The 13,374-nt window shown below is 33.2% G+C and overlaps 1 protein-coding gene across 2 annotated transcripts in view; it reads left to right on the top strand.

Annotated features, from left to right (window-relative positions):
• LOC149081801 (potassium voltage-gated channel protein Shaw-like) overlaps window positions 1–13,374 on the top strand; it is a 279,945-nt gene that overhangs the window by 148,284 nt on the left and 118,287 nt on the right. The window contains exon 2 of one of the 2 annotated variants that reach the window (XM_089235571.1): window positions 8,527–8,643. The exons of the other annotated variant lie outside the window; for it this stretch is intronic. The gene's annotated coding sequence lies outside the window, so the exon portion shown is untranslated. The remainder of the gene's footprint in view (window positions 1–8,526; window positions 8,644–13,374) is intronic. 2 annotated transcript variants of the gene reach the window in all.

Here is a 13,374-nt window from a genome sequence, read left to right on the forward strand (position 1 = left end):
CCCCCCCCCCCAAGTATTTTCTTTTGAATTTACTTATCGCTTTGCACATGGTTGAATTTTCCGTATTCGCTGATGTTTAAAATTGATAGAATAAACTCGCTTTTTTTTTTTTTGGAATTTCTCAAAAATTACTGGACAGCATTCGATAAAATATGGTACGAATGCAAAGCATGAAATACACAGTAATGCATATTATACAAGAGTGAGAAATTGCTAATAATTGTGAATAATTCACATGAGAGCAGGGATTTCCGTAATTGGCTTTGCATGATGACAACTAGAATGAGTATGAGGTGGTGCGTGATCACCTCCAACAGATATATTTCGCACAGTGAGTCGTTATACCGTCCACAAGACATTTGACGAGTAGATTTGACTACCACAACCCTTTTTGCACCAAATCAGTTCTTAGCTTCTGGATAATTTTTGAAGAAATTGTTAGTTTCAAATGCCCTTCTGAAGGGCACTTGGACACTTTCAACCGGGATCAATTCTAGAGATCTTGTTAGCCAATCCATCCACTGAATATCCTCACTTTGAAGATAAGATTTCGTTATACCAGTTCATCTCTATGTTGTCAGCGAGCAGTGATGCCTAAAAAAAGAACAGAACCAATTACACTCGGAAAAGTTACACATATAATGAGATCTTTCTATGTCTGTGCAGTCAGGAAAATTCTGCCAAACACATGAAGTCATGCTTTCATGTATTATACATACCGGGTGTACATTCTTATCGATATCCAATTGTTAATACCTAAATCTAAAAATAAACCTGATTGCTGTGGTGTGGACATCATGCTAGGTTCTTATTGTGAAGATACAGATTCGAACTCCGTGAGTGGCATAGTGGTGGTAAGCGGAAATTGGTACAATTGTAGTAATTAGTAGTAGTTAGTAATTATTAGCAGTCTTAGATAAAAAACTTCAAATTGCAAAAAATGCGTTAAAAAGTTGTGACGTATAAAAAATTAAATTCCATAATTTTTTTTGACAGACAGTATTTTCTTTTTTACTTAAATAGCTTCTGGGGTGAATCGAGACAACATTTGGAAGCATTTTTTGTATCTGAATGTTCATTCTAAAGCCGGTTCCACACCCGAGGTGCTACGCTGCTCCGGCCACGCAAAAATGGGTTTTTGAATACAAAATCAGACGAAATCACCTCAGCCCCATCTCAAAAACCAGATTTGAGCTTCTCGGAGCGGCGTAACACAACCGGCTTGAGACTAACCGTTTAGAAATTAGCATGTGGATAACGATGATTGTAGACACAGTACATATAGATTGTAATATATCGACATTCAAAGATCGTTTTCAAAACATTCACAATAACAATACACTAATCAGTCGATTGCATATCATCCCTTTGATGACAAGCAGCAAATTTTAGGCTTTACAAAAAAGTTACAAGATTGACTGTTCAAATCTTCATACATCAATCAGTGAAACTTTTTGTACTTCATAACCTACATCTTTTACGTACGACGACAATCACTTCATCCTTCAAAACGATACATTTCAAGAAATAACAACCTTTCAATACATTCCCTGTTAAATGATAGAAATTTTTCTAAAAGAACAAGTATCAAGCTAAACTCAAAAATAATCAAACGTAATGCGTGGCTCTTCTTTTGCGAAAAGTCATTTCCACGTTACAGATTTATAAAAGCCTAGTTTTACGGATTGCTAATGGGAAAATGCATTATAAGGCAATCATCTAGCGAGACCCTAGAGCTCAACGCATGGCTTGCTTACTTATCTTATTGGTATAAGATAAGTAACAAAACTATTTTCCCACAAAACGTCAAATATTAATAAAAGTGAACTGTAAAAACCGTTAGTATTAATCTTTTACCAACTTCTTACTTCACTTAGATGAGATCGTGGTGTCTTTACTTCCACTTTAATCGCGTCCAAGTAACATTTCTATCTTAATCCATGATCATAACGTATTACACAACAGTATACACACTTTTCTTACAAACTCTTCTTTATATTATTCCATATAATAAAAGAGTATACACGGAATACTCCTGTATTATTCCGTATGTTTCCTTAACTCGAATGGCTTCTCTTCTAAGCTTTTGTCCAACAACAAAGTGTGTAGTAAGTAAGTACCTCTGGGGAAATCAAATAACCCCAGAAATGCTCTTCCTCTCTTTTAAGTGTTACTTTTTCTCACGTTCTCAGTTCGTTGAACACCCCAAGTTTTGTGAAAAGAGAAACAAAAAGAATATGTATAAAAAAAATGAATAAAATTTGAATAGAAAAGAATCCAATAAGTTACGGTAGAAAATTTGAAAAAATGGGATTTAGTGTCGCGAGGTTTATTTTACGTAACCTTCGTTATCAAGCGACTCTAAACAAGTTAAAAACTCATTTTCACGTGTTTCGCCTCATTTTTCAACGAAACAAATATGTGTTTCGCCGTTTTAAAGTTACTGTTAAAAACCATCGCGCAAGAAAAGGTGACTAATAAATAAAAGCATGCTCATTGTTTTCCCGAAGTTTTTAATGGCTACGAAACACGAAGAATTCCCAGGAATTTTCGCAACCGCGTTATTCGATGCGAATGTTAAGGTAATTTGGATGAATTTCGATAAACTTTTGATCAGTTTTACTTAAATATTGTGAATTTATCACATTTGCAGGTGTGATTACAGTTAATTGCTCCAGATCGCGTTGGTAAATGTGATAAATCCAGAAAGAAATAACACAAATTCACCGGAATAATACGTGAAATTCTAAAGTAAAGTTTCGGCCAAAAATATTATCACCAAAAATATCTTTTAGATTTTTTATCATCGGAACAAAACTAAATTTAAATATATAAGTTCCTTGCAGGAAATAGCCATAAAGAAACGCCCCGTGAATATCCATGTGAATCATTTCAGGTTGACTGTCAATATTTGAACAAAGACACGGTTGCAGCTGCTCCCCGTTACTAAATAAATTTTGCGTGGAGCTTTCTTGAGACGTTCCACATTAGGGCCCCCCCCCCCCTTCGTTTTTATATTTCACTTTCGGCAAAACATATCTTTTCACAAAATTAGATTAAGAGAATTCTCTCTCTCTCCTTACATTTTTTTTTCCTTCTCTCTCGTTTACTTCCAATTGAACAAAAATGAGAAAAAAAGTTCCCACACACCATTACGTTTCTTTTCTTTTTTTTTTTTATCCGTTCTGTTTTATATTTCCTTAGATTTTTTTTTTTCTTTGAAGAAAGAAAAGCTAAATTTCGTTTTCAGGGGAATCAAAAGTTCAACTTGTTTGCTTTTTAAAAGAAAATGTTTCGAATAAACACTCTCGTTAGAAGCGGGTTAGATTACAAATGTTTCATTTATAGGCTTTTAGAATTTCCCATTAATGTCTGGAATCGAAAGATGGTTTGGTTTTCTATTCCTTCAGTTATTTTTCCAAACATACAGCGTGTCCCATAAATTCGTAAATAGTTTGAAAATTCATAAAAATTGAGGGAACTGGTACATTTAAAAATGTAGTTCTTACGAAAACGTTATTCACACGAAGAGGAGCGGGGGTTTGTTTTCGTACAGAAAAAAAAAAAAGCTTTATTTTCGTCGGTAATAGGGGCACTGCAAGAAATCAAAACTGAAAGTATGCAAAGCAGGTTCCGAAAATTTGTAGGATATACGAATATAACGGCTCATTTGCGAATTTTTTTGTTACTGGCAATTGCATAATGTTTTCATTGTGATATTGACATTGGTGGATGAAGCACCATTGATGATGTTGTTTTACCTCAGCCCCGAATCACTGGCAGAAGCTACACGACGAACACTTCGTATACAGAAGAGATTCAAGAAAATCTCTTCAGGTCCAATCACTCCTGCCAAACGTGCCAAGCCCACTTTTGAAAAAATTTGAACTAGATATTTTTCTTTACTAAAAAAATCACCTTCCGTGAGAATATTTTTCTCGCAAACAGCATTCAAATGCACCGATTTCTTGAATTTTAATAAAGTTTTAAACCATTCACGTACTTATGGGACTAATTCTTAAAAATAACTAATAAACTTTTAATTTATTATACATCATGTATTTAGCCTAATGTAATGACGATCAAGGACGTAATATTTTGTCCATACGCCAGCGGAACAAATTCAAACCAGTTCTCTGCTTTCTTTCCTCTCTCCTCATCAACGCAAAGATTTATTGTGAACCCCTATCATTTTTTTTCTTCACGGTTTTTGTATACCCTATGACAGTGATTTTTTTCCCATACATGATGTATCTTTCATATGAGAGTGAAAAAGTGAGTTACTGTTATGAGAATGAACTGGTAGGGTGAGAAGAGAAATCAATTTTGCATCTACATTCTTATCAACTTCTCTGTTATACTGTTGTACTCTTTCACAGTTGCTTTTTCTTCTTCCTTTTCTCTTCTACTTTTTTTCTTCTCATTTTTTTAAGGTATGTTTAGGTTAGGACAAGGTTACCATATTTATCGCCGCCGATTCGTCAAACAAAGAGCATCCGATTAATTTCTTGCCAATCGCTTGTAAGCTGCGGGGGTTAATATTTTAGTTTGATAGGCTACCCATTGGAACCCCAGTATCACTAATTATGGTTCCCAGGTTTTTAATAATAGGCTTCAATTAGCAGAGATTCTGAAATCATTTCTACTAAGAAATTCTTAGCAGCACCGTATTTTCTAGTTTATGTATAGTTACAAAAAGTAACTATAATCATGAAGGGTGGAATTGAAAGAAATTAATGTCTTTCAGATGTTGCAATTGTTTGAATTATAGCTGAATAGCGAATGGTTGGAATGCAGTGAAGTCCAACTGAAATAATCACCTATTAATACAAATACAAATACAAATAAATACAAATACAAATACAACGCCACAACAGGCAAAATGCCCAACGAGGTGGCTGATAAAAAGATGCCCATAAAAATATGGTTGTCATATATTTCAAAAATACAGCAACCCAGTTAAAAATGCAATTAACACAAATTATAAACAATATATACACATGATAAAATATTATACAACGCCCATAAAGAATACTTATGGTTGTCTTATTCTAAGAATGAATAGCTTCTCGAATTACCCCAACATGTTTATCGTATTTCTTTTTAAACGTGTCAATTGTGTTACGATCTACTACCTCCGGGGGTAAGCTATTCCATTTATTAACAACCCCATTAGAGAAAAATTCCCTGCGACACCATAGCCTTACATTGTCCCTCACCAATCGATACTGGTGTCCCCTTGTAAAAGCAGTCGATTGGCGGTGTACTAAAAGTTCATGGTCCATCCTATCCATCCCATTGAAAATTTTGAACACTTCGATCATATCTCCTCGACACCTGCGTTCATCCAATGTAAACATATTCAAAAAATGAAGTCTTCTTCATAACTCAAGCCCTGTGTGCCAATAAGGACACGCGTAGCTCTTCTCTGCACCCCCTCAACCAAGTCTATGTCCCTCTGTAGGTATGGTCTCCAAAACCTTACAGCATACTCCAGTCCAGGACGAACTAAGCCTCGAAAAAGCGGAAGAATGACTTTAGGAGAACGCGAAGAGACCTTTTTGAAAATGAGACCAAGCATTCTATTCGCTTTTTTGACAACCGCTGAACAATGTTCAGAAAACCTAAGTCGCTCGTCAATGAGAATTCCCAAATCGGTGACTCTAGTTGCATCCGGGATAGTGACACCATTCAACTCGTAACCTTATATAAATATAAAATATAATGGCACCATTATATTTTCTTGTTAACCTTAAAGCGCAGAAAAACACTACTTAATAATTTTTTGACGTATACCTATTAAATCAAGTATTGATGTTCAGAAAACGCTTGGCATCATGGTATCATGGTATGTATCATGGTAATATAATATAATAATAATAATATAATAATAATATAATAATAATATAATAATAATAATAATAATATAATAATATAATAATAATAATAATATAATAATATAATAATAATAATATAATAAAATAATATAAAGCATCATGGGTAAGTATCACTGGAGATAAAGCACGGGGTTCTCAACCAAAGGTCCTTGGAAAGATTACAAAGGGCGTACAAATGAGTCTGAAAGGAGGAAGACAATAGACTCATTTTTTTATATCGCTATACAGTATAATGGTTATTACTTTGGTTAATAACCATTAAAGGGGAGGGGGTAAGGGGAAGGGGGGGGTCCGTGCTCTTATTAGCACAAACAGTCCGTGGGACACAAAAGGTTGAACACATCTGAGCTAGAGTCAGCTGGCGTTAATATTTAATATGAATAGTCCATATTTGGAAGGACCTGTCTGTGTCACTCGGATATCTTTACCGTACTTTCACAAAATAAATGAGTTTCGTATTTTTTAAAACACAATATGAATCGATAATTAATCAGTTTTAAATGAGGAAGAAAATTCAATTGTGATTCAAATTATAACATCACATGAAACAAAATAAAACATGGGGAAGCTATAAAATAAATTGACCTATATTGACCATACATCCCGTTTTTGTTCATCGACATTTTTACAAATTTTGATGATGAACGGTGACTCAATCTTTTTCTGGGAACTACGGCGATGATTGGCTGGATTCATCACTTTCGTGTAAATAAGTGATTTGTTATGCGTGCCCGTACTTTTTTTTTTTTTAAATAACGTGATTTTCATGTATTCCCAAGGGATCAGCACGATCCGTCCAGGGAATTTTTAGAGTTAGTAGACATATATGCCCGAACCGGGATTCGAATCCAGACCTGCACAGTGAGAAGCTAGTTCCCTAACCACTCGACTACCAGGCGGCATATACAGGGTGCATAGGTAACAGTGCGTATGGCATTTTGCTGGCGAACCATTGATACTAGAAGCATACTTTCACTTAGGAAAAAGTATTCAAATAACGTGTATTACTTACATATATCAATCATGCTGCAAAAGGTTGTTTAGTTATCAAAATGAATTTTTATTTTTATTTTTATATGAACACCCTGTGCTCAAAAACCCAATTAGAAAGTTGTTGCTCTGTATGCCTACTAAAAAAATGCCACGTTTTTAAAATGCAATATTCACTGAGATATTCGAATTAGAAAAACGGAAGAAAGTTAGGGAAAAAACAGCATTCAATGAGGAAAACCCGTTCTGTAATTGGGATCTCATCCAAGGTAAAAAAGAGAAATGAGGAGGTTCTTTGTTAAACATTACTGTATCATATGTTTAATTATGGCGTTTTTGCATTGTATAATACATTTTACTGTAAGATTATTGTGTAGTGTGTGTGTGTGTCTGTGTGCGCGCGTGTGCACGCCGTTTTTATTAGTCATTTTTATAGGAAAAAAATAGTTGTGGAAAGAATTATACAAAGTTCAGTTATTTCCTATGGGGACGGTGGATTCGAATAACGAGTGATTCAGATAACGTTCACGGAACGAATTAAGCGCATTAACCGAAGTCCCTCTGCTTTTACCTCATAAATTTCTATAAGAGCTTATAGGTAAGTAATCCCTAAGAGTGATGACAACTGAAGGGCTGTTATGTTAGATCAGTACTGTCATCATTGGAAATGACCAAGCAGATGAGGTCTTCACTCTGAACGACATTCTTCTAGAATTCCTCAGTACCAAAGAAAGGGTCAGTTTTCAAGTTTTGAGGAATCCTAGACGATAAGTCTCGTATTTTTACGGGAATCGTTGATGGCCGCTTTATACTTGTTAAAGTTTAAGACCTTTTCTCATGCCCTTCTGACGTCACCATAAGCGTCATAAAAGCGTTTATGACTTTTGAGACTTGGCCGATATTTTCGGCCTAATTTATTTTAATAACGGTGAGTTTCCTTCCAGTCACCGAGTGTTTTTAAAACGCATTAGTCATGGATTACGAAGCACATTCCTACTTTGGAAGTTAAAAAAACAAACCCACTATCTACTCTGATACTGAAATTATAGAATTTTCCTGTAATTTTGGTAGTTCAAATTTTTATATTACGTTGTCATATTTCTTTAGAAATTCTCAAGATTATTGATTTTCAATGAAAAAAATATGAATAGCTTATAGCTTCTTTTTGTGAAGTAATCGCGTTGAAAGTGATCGAGATGATGGGAGTTTTTCCCAGTAAAAATCATTCTCCGAAATCCTTTTCTTCTCCCTGAAGGAATCCTAAAAGCTAAACCCATAGAAATAAATTCAACAGGCCATAAAATTTCCAAGCATTACCGTAGCTTCTCCCATGTTGAAGTAAACACTAAAAGGCTCTTTTCTAACTTATTTTGCTTTTCACTTCGCGGATGTGACGGTGTTTACACGTTACGGTGGAAACAAAGATGGCGGAAAACACTCACTTACTCGGAAAGTGAAACGTTAAGAAACGATTCTGTGATTTGTTGTTGTTTTTTTTTTTTTGTTCCTGGTAATCTTCGGATAAACTAGCAAAGGATGGAATGGGTATATGAGTGAAAGATACTAAGTAGACAAGTGTGATATAACCTTCGTCACTTCATAACATGACTCTATAGGAGTAACTTATTCTCTCGTCTAGGATTCGTGAATGTTCATTGGTCGAGAGCTCCTCGTTCTACGGATTGTCGTCACTGAATACGATTACAGCTGAATAAATACTTGACTTGAATCGGTGCTCAACGAGGACTATTTTCAGGTATCTGAATACATTCAAATGTTATTTTTTGGAAGAAAATATAATTTATTTATTTTTTATAAAAGCCTTATTTTTTGTGATTCCAAAACAGTTTTTGTTTTGTTCTTTAGATCAGAGGTTCTTAAACTGTGCGTTGCGCCGCAAAACTTTGTCAAGTTTTTCCAAGAAATCCTTTTTTTTAAATTGCTTTTCTGGGGAGCCACGGATAAGCGTTGATTAGGGTAAGAGTTAGCCAGAAGTTTGAGAACCCCTGCTTTAGATGAAGCTTATAACTGAAGTTACGCGTCCACTTTAGTGTTGCGTTTTTGCATACAAGTAATCTGTGAACAAAAACTTTAAACATGCTTTATACGAATAATGCTATTTTTCACATTTTACATTCTCAATGTATCAAACATTATTTCTAATAATCTGTTGATTGCATCATTACAAAATTTTTATACAATATTCTGCAACCTATTGTTGAGCTTATGAACTAAAATTCAAGATATGTCACATTAATTTGTCTGTCTAATTACCGTGTTTTGTACTGGATATATTAAGTGAAATTTCATAAAATTCACACGTGCATCAACATGTTTGAATATGACTTATTAGCATACCATACAATCCTTTAAATTTCAGTTCATAACTGGCATCATCACTAGTTGAATGTACACTGGAAATAACAAGATATTTCATTCATATAATTTTTTGCAATCGCGTTTCGAATATTACATGTATTTTGCATGAAACTTGGGTAAAAGATGGCATTTTATAGAAAATTGCATAGATAGTCCAAAATTTGTTATTGTTTTCACCATTTTGAGACACTTCCCATCAAACAATGTTATTAAAGTTCACTCCAATACCATTTTAAAGAAAAGTACTAAGGAAGGTAGTCGGATACGTTAAAGGTAGTGAAAAATTCTTGTTCAACATTATCATTCACATTCCCATTTATGCGAAACAATTGCGATTTCTTGTCAGCCTCTGAACAAAGCTGGATGAACGAGGTTTCAAATTGCGACTCTAATGGGTTCTGCGTATGGTACATTGAAAACAGGGGTAGCTAGTTATAAGGAAAACAATTGACTAACGTTAAACAAAAGCGTCGCTCCGAGTACGTACCAACTTTTTTTGTTAAACAACGTTTGTAAAACAATTAATTGTATAGCATCAGCGGTGTTTTTCTGTTTCTGTTTATTATCAATACGTATCTTGCTGAGAATCTTGAGAATGACAAAAACAAAATTAAATTGCATCTTTTATGCTTCAATTCTCGAACAATATTTTTACAATTGATGAATGATTGTTATTTTGGAACTTTTGACATTCTAAAATGCAAAAACATTAGATTATTAAAACAAATGTATGATAATTGAATAATTCATACATTTATTGTATCATTATATCGGAGTACGACCGTGAAATTTGTTATTATATCGGGGGTCCTACTATATATTCATCATACATAGTATAGACTCATTTGGAATTTTTTTCGTATTTATCAAATTCACCAATTACAGTAGGGTGTTATGATAATCCCAGATAACGCCGATAAATTTCAAGTATTTATCAAATTTGCCACCGGCACTCGCTCATTATGCATAATCTCCGGTAAAGCTGATGATTTTTTTAGTATTTATCAGATTTACCAACGAACGCTTTGGTATCATGCATTACCTCCGGTGAAATGTGATAAATTCATAAATGTTACCAATATGATTGGTAAGCATGGATAATAACCGGTTATTATGTATAATAACAGATTTATCAGGTTTTATCGTAACCGACGTGTTTGTTATAAGCAAGGTCTTGAAATCAGTTTGCGTAGCAATAGCATGTAAGCGTAAAATGCATTGTCGAGATTGCCGCGGACAAAATAAGCTTACACAGCTCATAACTGAAGTTCAATTTTCCATGAATATAAAGTAGTTTTTGATTGATATCTGAAAAGTTTTGATAATTTATTAGAAAACAAAACAATGCACCATTTTTGCACATCAACATGCACCATTTTTGCAAATGTTAATGATGTTTTTGGGTTTATACTAACGATTTTATATTTGAAGTTAAGTTGGAAACATTATACAAATTTATTCAGAAAAAAACCTCACATTGATGTTCATGAATTTTACACGTCACCAATCAATACTCTTGAATTAGCATAGCTCTGCAATAAACAGTACGCGAGTAGATTAAAAACAGTTGTTCTTTTATCACTGCCAACCATAAGGTGATCACAAAGAAGAAAAAAATAAAAATTCAATAATTCGAAAACATAGACGACGCCAGTTTGCAACAGAATGAAACAATTTTATTAAGTAAACTTTTTTGTCAAAATGGTTACATTTATTGCCGACCAGTAACGGTAAAGTTGAAAAAAATTATAGTTCTATCCGTCAATGACACATGTAACAACTTTGGCACTAAAATTTCTTGCTAGTGAAAAAATTCACTTCTTTTTGTGAGAAAACTTGAAAAATATCGACCGCATATAACAAATATTGTACAAAAAATGTCTATTCTTCCGTATATTTTTCCGAGTTTTTTTTCTGTATGTTAAACCTGAATTAATTTCTTGGCTGGAACTTTTTTTTTGGCATGTTATACCCGCATTGTATGTTATAACAGAAGTAAAAATGTATAGAAATGAATGGGCCAAATTTGAAGGATTCCACAAGCGTATGTAATACCCACGGTATATGTTATATCGAGAATATGTTATAAGTGCACTCGACTGTGCTATGTAAATAGAGAGACAAAGTTCATTTATTTTCTGCTTGAAGTTATTGATCATTTTCTGAATTATTGGTGCAATTATGTTCTTGAATATTATGTTCAATATTTTCTAATGTTCTTATCAATTATGTTCTCAATTACTGAATAATAATTCTTAATTATTGCTGCTTATTTTCTGCTGCTAAATTTTCTGACGTTTTAATTAGAGCTGCAATGAGTTCTGCCCTTGAATATAAAAAAATACATCGAAACAGCACTTATTTGATGACACACGAATGAGACGCAATTGCTTTTCCTCTTCAATAAAAACAATCAATCGCCAAATATTACGCGACGTAGGCGTGATTAAGTCACTTTTCCTACGGACTTGACCAAAATTGAAAAATTCGCCATTTTTATCGGAATATATTCTTTTTTAACACTACAAAATATCTTATGAAAATTAATGAGGAAAAATATTGATGCGAAATAGTTTTATAATTGAAAATTAAGGGGCAAAAAATTTTCCGAAAATTGAAAACTCATTACCTGGTAAGAAAATCGCTGGATAATTGAAGTTTTATAAAGTTTGAGAAATATGATGAGGAACTTACTTTTAAGTTATTTATCCAAAGCTAACGTTCCGTCAACTCGAAAAAGACAAAAAATCCGATTATCGATCACCAAAAATTTTAGAACAAGTTTAAACAAAAAAAAAATAACCTCAAGAAGTGATAGAAAATTCAAATTTCTCTTTTCTCGTGTAAAATCACGAACACTTGTTATTTCTATTCACACCTGTAAAAAGACCCAAAAATACATCACGGAAAATAAAAGACGCAAAAAAATATTTGATAATTAATCTTCACGAGTTCATTCATGCTCATGAAATGGATTGCATAAAAAGAAAACTAAATTTTTCCCGTACCTAATTATGCTTCATTTTAACTAACGTGATAATGTTTAATTAATAATTATTCGCGTAAATGCTTTCCGTCACTGATAGTGAATAAAAACTTAAAGTATGTTCCAAGCATTTTGTTTTCAAACAAAAACTACTGTATGGAATCGATACAAAAATTTCACATCTTTTAATCGGAACGAAAATTCGAGAATCACAATTTTTTTATCAACAAGAAAATGATCTAAATTCTACGGTTGACTCTAAAATTGAAATATGAGAAATGATCAAGATAAATTGATCTATTGTTTTGAAAATATATCCGTACATAAACAAATCAATTGATATGTAATGATTTTCGTAAGCCATCCGAGATGAAAGGTCTTTGTTGTTTGCTCTGATCTTTGCATTGCTATTTCGATGTTGATATACTATATTGCAACAAGTGTGTCCTTCTTAGAGAGTTAGAGACATTTTTTTCTCAATTTCTAAAAAATACTGGGCAAATCATTCTGAAATTTCGATCACGTGTATCCTATGATTTAGTCCAGTGAAAAAAAATAGTCACAAGTATATATAGGGGATCGACAATAATTAAATAAGAAAAACATGTTTTTTGTCAACCCTGTATGATGAAAAACTGCAAATCAGTTTTGTAACTTTTTGTATTTCACAAAATATTGTGCTTACTGTGCGTAATACTTGTGTGCATTTTCGTGGGAATAGCACATATGTTCACGGAGATATAAATGTTTTCTATGAAAATCCCAATTATATCATCTCACGATTTTTGCTCATAACTTGCCGAGTTTTCAACCGATTTTTATGAAATTCACAGAAAATCTGGCAATATGCATGAGATATCATGTGTAAAAATTTCATAATGCTTTATTCAATGAGATGAGTACTTTTATTAAATAATTTTTAATTGCGAAATACCTAATTTGTTTTTTAATAATTTGGTTGAAAGATAAATAGTGCAACTTATATAAAATTTCCAGTTGAATGTCGTGAAAATTCAGAAAGATATACGCTATCTCATGAGCTATAATTTAAGTTACTCGCTGGAAGTAGTTGGATGATAAGAAATGTTTTCTCCACAAGTTGGAAGTTGATAGTATTGACAG

This window comes from Pholcus phalangioides, unplaced genomic scaffold (assembly GCF_987345545.1).
Source record: "Pholcus phalangioides strain wild (caught in Gottingen) unplaced genomic scaffold, Ppha-v1.0 ptg000009l_1, whole genome shotgun sequence".
NCBI classification, from domain to species: domain Eukaryota; kingdom Metazoa; phylum Arthropoda; class Arachnida; order Araneae; family Pholcidae; genus Pholcus; species Pholcus phalangioides.